Here is a 13,148-nt window from a genome sequence, read left to right as displayed (position 1 = left end):
CAATCGAGTTGCTTCAAATAAAATGTTCTATAGCTTTGTATAACATTGCTCTGGTCTATCTTAATTAACTGAAAAGTGAATATTCTGATCTCAATAACCATAGGGACCATCCTAATTTCTTATAACAAAAAATTGTTTAAAACATAAATGTAAACTTCCTCCTGAATTCAATTGAACTAAATCAAACATGTTTAAATACGGTTTTGAGACCATTGTGCATTGGACAGACCGAGTGTCTTTGGTGGGAGAATTTCTGGTAAGTTTTCGCACGGCATTCCTACTTTTAAACTTAAAGTGATAAAAACTTGGTAGACCCGCACAATGATTGAAACTAATTATTTGAACCAACTTTGATGTTGATGAATGGAATTTTCTATCTGCCAACGTCCGCAGTAGAGCAAAGCCGTTCGTAATTGATTTTTTTTTTCATGAATTATTATTTTTATAATGTTTTGTTCAGATTTGGAAATAGATTTAGCCTCATAGACAACATTTCATGATAATCTGACAAGAATTAAATTTTTTTACATGATGGTGGAGATGCAAACTGCAAGCGCTCTTTGAGATTCGTACAATTTGAATCGGAACGTAATTAACATTAAACATGAAAGATTTTAGTATTGTTTATTGAAAAAATCGAAAAATATTTAAATTACATAAGCGATTCAGTCAAGGGTCGTTTGGTGGTGGTCTGGTTTTGATCCCGAGTCATTTTGTTAGTCACTAGAAATAACCCAGGTTGCTTGGTTAGCCATTTGTATGCCTTTTTTCACACCTACTCGATAACAGTCCCGTAGTTTCACAAAATCACCATTTCAAAATCTGAAAAGTGACAAGTTTCAATGCAAGTATTGCGGTTGCTCAAAGAATGGCCTGCTTGTTTTTGCCCGTTTATAAGTTAATGGTATTGGAAGTTGGATAATCTGCAACCAAAAAATGTAAATAACTCTTCAAATATTAATGAAAGCAATTTGCTGATTTGTAATTTGATATTTCTAACATCTTTGTAGAACATGCCAAACATGTAGAAATATTGTAGAAAAAGTTACAGATACAAAATTGATTTTAACGATGTCTCCACAAAGTAACCTTATATCTCAGCAGCTATAAGAACTAGAAAGTTATAGTCTTCAGCAAAGCTTAGAGTAATGTTCTCTACCGCTTCGCCGAACACAATTATTTTGTATCGCCTCATACTAAAAAAATAAATTTTGCATCTCACTTTTAGGTGGATTAATCTTTAATTTTCTTTTACCATAAGAAGGAGTTTTGTAACCCGAGAAACTTCTCAGAAGACACCTAGTACCTTTAATCAACCATTTCAGCGTTAATAAAAAAGCGCGTGCTTTGATACCCTTGGCACCACTGTGCGTTGGGCGAGCGCTCGCTGGACTCAATGTGCTACGAATTCTGCCAGATTTGGTATGGCAATCGTGGTCAACGTTGGCTGAGTGGCGGGGTTAGGAAGCGGTTTCGTTGGCGCGTGAAACTACTATAGGTCCTCCCAGACAAGGCCGGAGTGACTCTACCGAGAGGAGAACGTCTCCTTGGCGGCTAGGGAGGGTTCCCGAGATCAATTCCTTCCAGCCGACTATTTTTGGTCTAGCTTGAGGAAGGCTAGTTCCTTTGCTTTTAGACCTAGTGGCCCCTAGAGACTGTTAAGCCGGATCACGTGCGCGTCGGTTGATCTTGTCAACGGACAAAATGGCGGTGTGTACCAAACGGTAACACAAAAGCTCCTGAATTGAGCTGAGGTGTAGCAAATTGTCACACTCGAATATTAAAGGGTGATACGGTCAAAATTTGGTCAAGGGAAAACGCGTGTAAATCGGTGAAATCGTTTATTTAAAAAATCAAATTTAATTTCTTTTTCAAGTTCAATTAGTATAAAATTCAGGAAAAATATTCAATTAGGCTTCCGATTTTCCAAATCCGAATTGCCGGGCCTTACGCTTGACCCCTGCCATCAGATTTTGTACAGCCACCTTGTCCACCTTCTTCGCCGCAGAAAGCCAGTTTGCCTTCAACTGCTGCTCGCCCTTAGCAGTTTTTTTGGTCTTCTTTAGGTTCCGCTTGACAATAGCCCAGTATTTCTCAATTGGGCGGAGCTCTGGCGTGTTGGGAGGGTTCTTGTCCTTGGGAACCACCTGCACGTTGTTGGCGGCGTACCACTCCATGGCCTTTTTACCGTAATGGCAAGATGCCAAATCCGGCCAAAACAGTACGGAACAACCGTGTTTCTTCAGGAAAGGCAGCAGACGTTTATTCAAACACTCTTTCACGTAAATTTCTTGGTTGACAGTCCCGGAAGCTATGAAAATGCTGCTTTTCAAGCCACAGGTACAGATGGCTTGCCAAACCAGATATTTCTTTGCGAACTTTGACAGTTTCATGTGCTTGAAAACATCTGCTACCTTTCCCCTTCCTTTTGCCGTATAAAACTCCTGTCCCGGAAGCTGCTTGTAGTCGGCTTTGACGTAGGTTTCGTCGTCCATTACCACGCAGTCAAACTTCGTCAGCATCGTCGTGTACAGCCTCCGGGATCGCGCTTTGGCCGTCGTATTTTGTTTATCATCGCGATTTGGAGTCACTACCTTCTTGTAAGACGATAGTCCGGCTCGTTTTTTGGCTCAATGCACGGTTGTAGACGATACACCCAGCTTATTTGCGGCATCTCGGAGAGAGAGGTTAGGGTTTCGCTTGAAACTACCGGCAACTCTCTTTGTCGTCTCAGCGGCTTCCGGTTTTCGATTTCCCCCCGATCCAGACTTCCTGGCTGTCGACAAACGTTCCCCAAACACTTTAATTACATTTGTAACGATTGATTTGGCAACTTTTAGCTATTTTGCCAACTTTGCGTGCAACTAGCTCGGATTTTCGCGATGCGCGAGCAAAATTTTGATACGCTGCTCTTCTTGCTTGGACGGCATTTTGACTACTGAAGAGTGAATTCCAAAATCAAGGTTGTTCAGGTTTTTTAAATGCAAAATTGAAAGAAATACGTCAAGTTGATATTGACCAAATTTTGACCGTATCACCCTTTACCACTCACTACTGGCTATGTCAAGCACTTTAACTGTTCAACACCTTTCACACGTGAACCTGGATAGTTATGGGGAATGGCGGGTCGTTCGTGGTCTATCTGACCTCTGTCGCTTCGCTTTTCCATCCCTCCATCCTATATCCCAATCAAATAAATCCTTTCTCAATTTTCCCGCCTGCATCACCTTGTATTTAGTAGTTGCACCAACTGTACTGTAACCTAACCCAACTTTACTGTTATACAATTTAAAATTTAAACATTTCCGTACTAACAAATTGACAATGTTTTAATACATTATCTTTTAATAATCCTACTAACCAAAACCAAATCTTCTATATCTTCTATCTTCTTCTTCTTTATATATAAAAATGAATTTTTGTCTGTCTGTCTGTCTGTCTGTCTGACCCTTATAGACTCGGAAACTACTGAACCGATTGGCATGAAAATTTGTATATAGGGGTTTTTGGGGCCGTGGAAGGTTCTTATGATGGTTCAAGACCCCTCCCCCTTCTGTAAGGGGGGGCTCCCATACAAATGAAACAGAAATTTCTGCATAACTCGAGAACTAATCAAGCAAATGGAACCAAATTAGGCATGTGGGGGCGAGTGTGGGGGTATAAGGAGATAATCATAGGGGGTAGCCCCTTAGATAATAGGGGGGGGGGGCTACGCACAATGTAGCGTGCTTTTTTTAAATTGGCGCATAAACTCAAGCTAATATTGAATTCTGAGCAAGACCGGGCACACTCATCTAGTATATATATAAAAATAAATTTCTGTCTGTCTGACCCTTATAGACTCGGACACTACTGAACCGATCGGCGTGAAAATTTGTATGCAGCGGTTTTTGGGGCAGGGAAAGGTTCTTATGATGGTTTGAGACCCCTCCCTCATCTGTAAAGGGGGGCTCTTATACAACCGAAACAGAATTTTCTGCATAACTCGAGAACTAATCAAGCAAATGGAACCAAATTTGGCATGTGGAAATTATAGAGGATAGCCCCTTAGATAAGAGGGGGGGGGGGCTACGTAAAATATAGCATGCTTTTTTTTTTAATTGGCGCATAAACTCAAGCTAATATTGAATCCCGAGCAAGGCCGTGCACACTCAGCTAGTAACTTATGAAAACGTGACAGTACATTAAACAATTATGCACAAATTAAAAATCATACAAATCTTGTAACAAACGGTTACAACTTATGAAGTTATTTCACTAGGCTAGAGATTTTTTTTAAGATTACATGTTGTGAAATGCAGAACCTCGGGATCGGAACCTCCGGAAGATCTACAATATTTAAGTTCAAGTGGTCAATTAATTTAATTCTAAAGCTCAGTGACTACATTTTGAATCAGGACAGGAATATGGATCATCACTACAAATCACAAAGCTCCTAGCATCAGTTTCATGAATTGAAGAATTTCACCGAAGTTCTGGATCTTTCCGAGAGCTACTCTGTACCTCTCCGAGAGCTCACATTTTGATCCCAGGTCTCAATTATTTTATGTAGCATCAGCACAATTGATTTTAAAATATCACGTTGCACTTGAATCAGTTTTTAATGAAATCGGTGTTCCAAATCTTCCAGGAGGTCACCCATGGCCTCCAGTGCACGCTGCGCCAGGAATGCAATTAAGCGGAGCAAAATTAATAACTACTAAACGATCCATTTCCGCGACTTGGTGTCTTCGGCAAAGTTACTCATTATAATAAGGACCATCTATTGAGATAAACAAATAGATCAAAACTCTTGCGCAAAGATGGCGCCACAATCTTACTTCTTTCTATGATTTTTTGGAGAATTGTTTATTTTATCAAGATAAACAACTAAGCCTAAGTCGTCAAGTCTTCAAAACGCCATTTCGACAGTGAGCATGCAGAAGAGCGTATACGCGATGATCGATTCTCTTCTTCGAATTTCTCTTTTGTTAATAACTCGCTAGATTTAACATTTCTCGGTGCGTTTGCTGTTGCTTTTGATAGACAATACAACCTGTTACTACTCTGCATTGATCCTTAATAAAGCTAAATAATAATAATAATAATACTCTGCATTGAACAAATTCTAGAAAATTGTTTCGTTTAGCTGTAGCAATGCAAATAGAAAATCGATGAAGTGAATCGATCATCGCGTATTCGCCCTTATGCATGCTCACTGTCGATTTCAATGCATTAAAAAATTATTGAAAAAAACATGTTCCACTAAAAACTAAAAAACACCAAAATAAATCGTTCTAAAATTTTTGATATTTTATTTATCGATTTTTGCTTAATTTTTGCTGAAAATGTCAGGTTATGATTTTTTGCGCTTTGAGAGATATTAAAGTTAAAAAATTGTTGTTTATTTTTCGTTGTTTTCAACAATATCGTTAAAATTTTAAGCTTAAACCAGTATGTTTCCCTATGTTAACTTTTGTATGTATTTAATGTATTTGCATAAGAGAATAATATAACATTATATGGTTGCAAGAAAAAAAAAAACCGATGAAGAAAGAAAAAACCATATATTGACATTTTTTTCTTTAACTTCATAGAACTCGGAACCAGTAGGCTGTGGAAATTTTACGTATTCAAAAGAGTTCTCGATTACTTTTTTAAAGGGACGTATCAGCTTTTGTAAACAATGCATTTGATCGTCGATTTGGCGTAACTGGTAGCTCGCACACGATTGCTAAAATCACTATCAGGTAGTGGAAAAGTAGTAGTGTTAGCATGCGTGGGCGAGCTACCACTTACGCCAAATCGACGATCAAATGCATTGTTTACAAAAGTTGATACGTCCCTTTGAAAAAGTAGTCGAGAATTGTTTATTTTGTCAAGACAAACAGCTTTGCCGAAAACATCAAGTCTTCAAATCGTCAGAAAAAGAAGTTAGATTGTGAAGCCATCTTTACGGAAGAGTTTTGAACTATTTGTTTATGTCAATAGATGGTCCTTATTATGATGAGAAACTTCGCCCAAGACACCAAGTCGCGAAAATGCCTCGTTTCGGAGTTATTAATTTTAATCCACTAGATTGCATTCCTGGCCCAGTGTGCGGTGTCCACACTCCAACCTCAGATTCCAATTCGTTCATGTAGCATACGTACAGATGATTTTAAAGAAATCACGGAGCCATAGAATCAGTTTCATTCATTGATCACTTTTACGGATGTTCCGGTTTATCCGGGAAACCTTGCTCTGACCCTAAGTGGATAATTCAGTTCTAAATCTAAATTCATTCAAATATCACGATATCAATAAAATCTAGAACTAGTTTTATGAAAATTCTACTTCCACTCGGATGTTGCGGATCTTCCGCAGGGCTGACCTGTGACAACCAGAGTTCACATTCTGGGCTCGGATCCAAATTCATTCTCATGTAATCACTACAAATAATTTCAAAAGAAATTATGAAGTTTCAAGAATTGGCCACTTTTACGGATGCTCCGGATCATCCGGAGGACCACCCATGGCCTCAAAGTTCACATTCCGAACCTAGATTATAATTTATTCATTACTAGCTGAGTGTGCCCGGCAGACAGACAGACAGAACAGACAGAACAGACAGAACAGACAGAACAGACAGAACAGACAGAACAGACAGAACAGACAGAACAGACAGAACAGACAGAACAGACAGAACAGACAGACGGGGCTCTAGAATCAGTTAAATTAATTGACCACTTCCACTTCCAGAAGACCATCATGTAGTCCAGGAGTCCACAATCCAGTGAAAGCACAAAATTAATTCATGGTGATCTTGCCCCTTCCTACTCTAAATGTTATTTTAAATAAAGTCACGGAATTTTTGAATGGATGCTCCGGATCATCATCGGATCATTTTGTGACCACCAGAGTGCACATTACGGTCCCATATCCAAATTAATTGATTTCTCATCACTACAAGTGATTTCGTTAAAAAAAAAATCACATCGAACACAATATGACAAATGACACTTTACAAATAGCAGCGCTTGGGTTGGTTGCTACCACTACCGGCCAGTTGGTGACTCGCTGCTTACCCAGAGGCTGATTGCTATTTTACTCATCCATATAGCAACCGCCGTCGGTACGGTAGCTACGCTATAATGGACATTGCTAAATTAAGCAGCTACATTTGGTCCCATGGAACATGATTTCTCGACCAACAATACAAAAAGACGAATCAGCTTTTGTAAATAAAACTTGTAATGACATCATTTCGAGAACCGAAGCTCATTAGCTGAGTATAGGCAATTTGATAGTTGAAAATATCGACGTTTATTTTACTATACATGAAAAACAATAACTCTATGTAGATTTTTGATGCCTGGAAATGATCAAATGGGGAAATTGAAACCGAATAACATTGGCTAAACTTTCTACGAGCCATTCATTTCACTGTCAATCTCATTCTGGTAATTCAATTGTTCATAGTCGCACGTCTTCTTATAGGGATGACGGTTCACCGATGGAAAATGATTAGCTCACTGACGGCTCTAATTAGTTCAGGTTTTACCAGAATTTGACCCTAAAAAACGCTGTTCTCCACACAGGAAAATGCCATCAAGATGGATAAGATCAAACTTCATTTAAACTTGAAAAATTGCCATCCTTCAGCGGGTTGGTAGCATGCTCCTATACCATGACCTTTATAATTGAAAATTAAGTGAGTCAACTACCATTCCTGCCCTTTTTTGCTTCTCATCACAGCTCGTTAGGTTTCATTATATCGTTTCGCCTGATTTTTTTTTTCGTGTTTCTCCAACTGGTAGCAATCACACTCTCTATCAAAATGTAGCGTGATAAAGTTCTTCATTTCGACCACATTTCAATCGCTCGATAGAACGTCAAATGGGTAGGAAAATTAGCTTTTCCTGTCGAACACTTTGACCGCAATATATTCACACACTTGTAGTTCTTGTGGTCACCGAACTGAGAAGGTTGGATATTTTCCTCTATCAAACGCAAGAAAGAGCCACATATGGACTATCACTATATGGACATATGGACTATCACTATATTTCCAGAGTGTCGCTTGCGGTACGATCCAACAAAAGCAAAACAAACAAAAAATACGAGAAACATATAACAAATTCCAAGAAGATATCAATCCCTCGGGGCGAAAGAGAAGCGGAAAATATATTTACTGGGGTCCTGTTTTGGTCGGGCTCTCTGTTTCAAAAGCATCCATAGGCTGCCAGGGAGCAGAAAGAGAGATAGTTTGTCGTTTCGTTGGTTGAGGATTTTCCCCATCGGAATCGACCAATTTAATAACCATGGTCAATTTGAGCCTGATTGTGATAAGGATACAACTAGTAGGTAGTTCACAGGAAACAGCATCTGACTTGTGTTGACGGAATTTTTATTAGATACCAAGAAGAAACTCGTGAGCTACATTTTAATAAATGGAATTTTATCTCTGCCTAGCCGTTGTTGGACAAGATGTTTGCTTTTAATCAGAATAAATCAATCAGTTTTTTTTTACTCTGAAACTTATTTGAAGAGGATTTCCTTTCTATTTCAGACGTCAACGAATGTTCGCAAAACAACGGTGGCTGCGAGCAGACCTGCACCAACAAACCTGGTTCCTTCGTGTGCAGCTGTCAGCCTGGACTTCAGATTGACATCCTCGACGGTCGAAGCTGTATCGGTAAGTAATTCCCTCATTTTATCTAGCAATCTCAAAACTTGCTTGGAATGTTTTCAGCATGTTGATTAGAGTTTGTACGGTGAAGGTTAGCATCATCACTTTTCCAGATCTTACCATCATCGTCTTGAACCATTAATCAATAGTTTTCAGTGATACATTGCCTTAAGCAATCAAGCAGAACAGTCTCATTAGCACACGTAAATTGCATCTAACATTCTGTAGCTCAGAAGTGATTGATTTAGCTTGATTAGATGAAAATTTAGCTTCACTCATCAAGATCAACATTCGCTTTCATCTATAGTCAGCAGAAACCTATGCTTGAAGTTCATGAATCTGAAGTTTCTGAAGCATCGTTAGAGAGGAAGAAGTTTTAGAAAATGAATGCGCACCATTTTGCACACACATCACCGTGCCTAGTCAGGTGCATATAATTTAAATTATTTAACCGTCTTTCTCCGGTGGGCTCCTTAGCATCCTTGCGACGCAAAGAGTGGGGGTAGGGAGGGAGAATTATATCTCAAGTTTCTCTTCTCAAGTTGAGGGCATCCTCATGGCGAAGACGCTTCCTGCAGACGAGAAACGTCTTTAATTTAATGATACGTGAGCTGGGAGTTTTGTTCATTTGTGGCGCTTAGACTCACCCGGGAACCTTTAATGAATGTGCTCACATTTCTTGGCTTCATTCTAAGGAGCGATGCATGCAGAGGAGTCTAGCGAAAGACTTTTGTGAAGTGTGCTAGGCCAAGCAGTCGACGGGGTTCGTTTGGCATAGGAGTAGTTAATGGCATCACGTTAAGCGAAATGTAATTGTAGATGATCCCGTAATGAAGGTGTGCGCAACAATGAAAGTTCAAGGGAAAGTTTATTCCGTGCTGTGAGATGGTCTTTGACTATCGGTTCCTGCCTTGCGCCTTTGTCGGAGTGCAGTGGAAGAATTCCATGGCCAACCGGACAATGATTTTTCGTTAAGATAGGAATCCTGTGCCAGTTTATGTTCCACGAAAAACTATATTAGGAGCTTCTTGATATGTTTGTTCAAGATGGGAAAATTTGTATGCGAAACGAACTGAAAATAAAATTGACAGTCAGACTGGTTGCTATGGTAGCTTGCCTGGATCCATAAGTTCTTGGTAGGAATGGAGCAACGATAAAAGAAAAGACTTTTGTTCAAAAAACTCATGGCTTGCTTAGATCTACATTTCATTGTAGGCTGCAGTTGTTCCCCTTACTAAACGTATCGTTTCAATAATCAATACTTACTCAAGTAAGTACCCGAGCAAAGTCCAGAATCAAAATGACAGCAAATTGAAATCAAGTTTTGAAATCAACATCAAACTGAAATCATAATTTGATTTCAGTTTAAGCAATTGAAAAATTTGATACCATTTTTTTTCATTTCGCTGTACATTTGCTGTTCACAAATATGTTCTTGCGGGGTTGTTTTCATTGCCTTAGCATAACATCAAATTGAATACTTGTTTTGTTATCAACAGGAAAAAATTATATCAAATTTAGTTTTCAGTTTGCTCTCACTGATAGCAGAAATAGTTTTGAATGTGATGTCACAGAAAGATTTTTTTGCTCTCAATTTTTATATTTTAACCGTTAAAACGACCAAAACGACAGCTACCTGTGTAATCATTATCAGCAAAATCACAACATCAAATTTAGATTTCAATTTGTTCTCAGACTTTGCTCGGGTATCCTGAGCACGCGGGCATGTTAAGTGTTTTTATTATAACTTTATTAAAGTGATTTTTAGTCTGAGGCTAGTTTATCACTTACATTAAGTGGTGCATAGCATAACACAGTCGAGCGAAGCCGGTCATAATTGATTTTATATGTTCCGACCATTTTACAATAAATATCCGACGATTTTATGTATCTATAACTAAAATATGCCTAGTTGCGACCATATGGTAAGTATTTTCTAGAAGCGAAAGGTTTGTGCTACTGTGTCAACATTTGTTATTTTCATGCAGGTCGATTTTTTCGGTAAAATTTAAGAGCCACCCTATTAGAAGTGTGCGCCGAATCAAAAATGGTCGGCGGCGGCGGCGTCATCGGCGTCACACCGATAGCATTTTTAGGCGGTGGCGGCGGCGGCGTGAATCGGCGTGGCATTTTTGAGCCCATTAGTATTTTTTGTTTACAACTTGAACAATGCATATGCACGGTCAGTATAAAGATAAACATCGCAAAGTTTACATTACTTAAATTATATAACGTCCCAAGTAACCGTAGACACGTTACTTCGCCTTTTTGGCTACAGCTGAACAACGGCCAGTGTTTGTAATTTCTGATGAGGCCCGAATATAGCCATAATTATACTATGGTCACTTGGGGTATCTATGAGGATCCGCTGACATCGATAATCATGAACGCATGCATCAACCGTGACGTCTCATCATCATATTTTTTACATTTTAATTTGTGAGCTCTCATGTTCTATAGAACAAATTGAAATAAGTCGAATTCGATTAAAATCACAACATTTTAACATCATTGCAATTTGAAACATTTGTTCACTTCCAAAATGCACTGATAGCTCATTTGGTTAAAAATGACTAAGTTGTCATTTTCCCGAGAATTTGACAATTTGAAATAAAAAGAGGGTACTTTCTTCAACTAATAGGAAACATTCGTTATGTCTGTCATCTGGTGCAATGCTAATAGGTTTTAGAGCTTATTTTTGGTCTATGTTTTGTTTTAATAATTTCCGCGTTGAATCTGTCGCTGGTTGTCAAGGTGATCACGCCATGATCCACCTCTAGGGACTTTTTTTTTCTATATCTTTATTAAGGAGACTTTCAGCCCTGGGCTGGTTCGTCTCCGCTCTAGGGAGTTGTTCATTAACTACGAACACAGTTTTTGAAATTCTTCCCTTGCGTAGACATCCATACAAAAAAAAACGAATTGTTAGGGCCGTAGATAGTTAATGAACAGCCCCTAGGGATGTTTACATCTGTGCGGATTTGCTAGCCAACTAGCACATGCTGGTAGACGCTGATGGCTTGTTACCTTATGCTGGCTACTTTTTTGCACAGTGCTAGTACACCAACGCTAGCAAATCCGCATAGATGTAAACACCACAACCACTGACTTGATCCTGCTTGCTGTTGGACCCAGTGCCACGCCGTCCGAAGCGGTAATGAGCAGAGGCATTTGGTTTAAATATTTCAATTGGTAAGCCTTTGGCTCTTCATCTTTGTTCTACTTAATTGGTTATTCTAATGTGATGATTTCGTTTAGCGCTAATTTACAGATACGCTTTTATGGGATTGTTTTCGTTTGAATTAATTTTTTTTATAACTTGCCTACTTGAGCACAGGAACCTACCTAACTACTTAAACTAGGTTGCCAAATCACGAATGATATGGTGGTTTTTTTTTCGCAGACAGGCGAATCTGAACCTTTCAAGCGTGGAAGTCTTTTGCTCCTTGAGTGTTTGAGGACCGGCTAGGTGGTAAATCTCAGAATTACGAGTTCGTGGTGGAATGTTAAGGACCATTCTGAGGTTCTTGTTTTGGATCCTCTGAAGCTTTAGGGGGTGGCACTTAGCACAACTCTCACAGATTGGCATACCATACTCAATAGCCGGCAGAATGATCTGCTTGTGGACAACAAGCTTATTTTTGAGGGACAGGGTGGACTTCCTGTTTATCAGAAGGTAGAGCGACCTGATCAAGATGTTACACTTGGTGGATGTCTTGTCCACATGGGATCGGAATAGCAATTTTCTATCGAGGGTGAGACCAAGGTAGACTACGTCACTCGACCATTCAATGGGAGTGCTATCAAGATGGATCTTGACGTTAGCAGGCGGAACAAGCCGAGGTGAATTCGAGTGTAGAAACAGAATGGTTTGTGTTATAGCTGCATTGATACAAATCTTCCAGCTCTTAAAATAGTCGGACAGAAAATCCAGGCCTGATTGTAGTTTACTCGCCAGAGCACAGATCACTCGACCCTTATAGATGATGGAGGTGTCATCTGCGAACATAGACAGGATACCATCACCCGGCAGGGGAGGAGCGTCTGACGTGAGAATGTTAAATAGGATAGGCCCAAGCCGGCCACCCTGAGGAACCCCTGCATCAACGTTGAACGTATCAGAGGGGACATTGTTCAAGTAGACCTGGAATGATCTGCCCGAAAAATAGTTTTTGATGATCTTCACGAGGTAGATCGCAACGTTGTATCGATGCAGCTTGTAAACTAGACCATCATGCCAGACATTGTCGAACGCCTTCTCGACGTCCAACAATGCCATGGCAGATGTATTGGAAACGGACTTATTCCGCTTGATGATGTTAGTAACCCGTGCGAGTTGGTGGATGGTAGAGTGGCCTTTTCTAAACCCAAATTGCGTTTTGAGAAGGATGTTATTATCATTTGAAAACACCAGCGGATGGCTGAATATTAACTTTTCGAATATCTTCAAGATGTAGGACAAGAGGCTGATGGGGCGATAGCTTTTGACACTGGTAGG

General features: G+C 39.5%; 1 pseudogene; it reads left to right on the top strand.

Annotated features, from left to right (window-relative positions):
- The window catches only part of LOC135709172 (uncharacterized), a 256,458-nt pseudogene that overhangs the window by 135,602 nt on the left and 107,708 nt on the right, over nucleotides 1–13,148 (top strand).

The sequence above is a fragment of the Ochlerotatus camptorhynchus genome, unplaced genomic scaffold (genome assembly GCF_037179485.1).
Source record: "Ochlerotatus camptorhynchus isolate MF236.1 unplaced genomic scaffold, CSIRO-AGI_Acam_v1.1 ptg000353l, whole genome shotgun sequence".
Taxonomy (NCBI): Eukaryota; Metazoa; Arthropoda; class Insecta; order Diptera; family Culicidae; genus Ochlerotatus; species Ochlerotatus camptorhynchus.
This window is presented reverse-complemented; position numbering and strand designations above follow the sequence as displayed.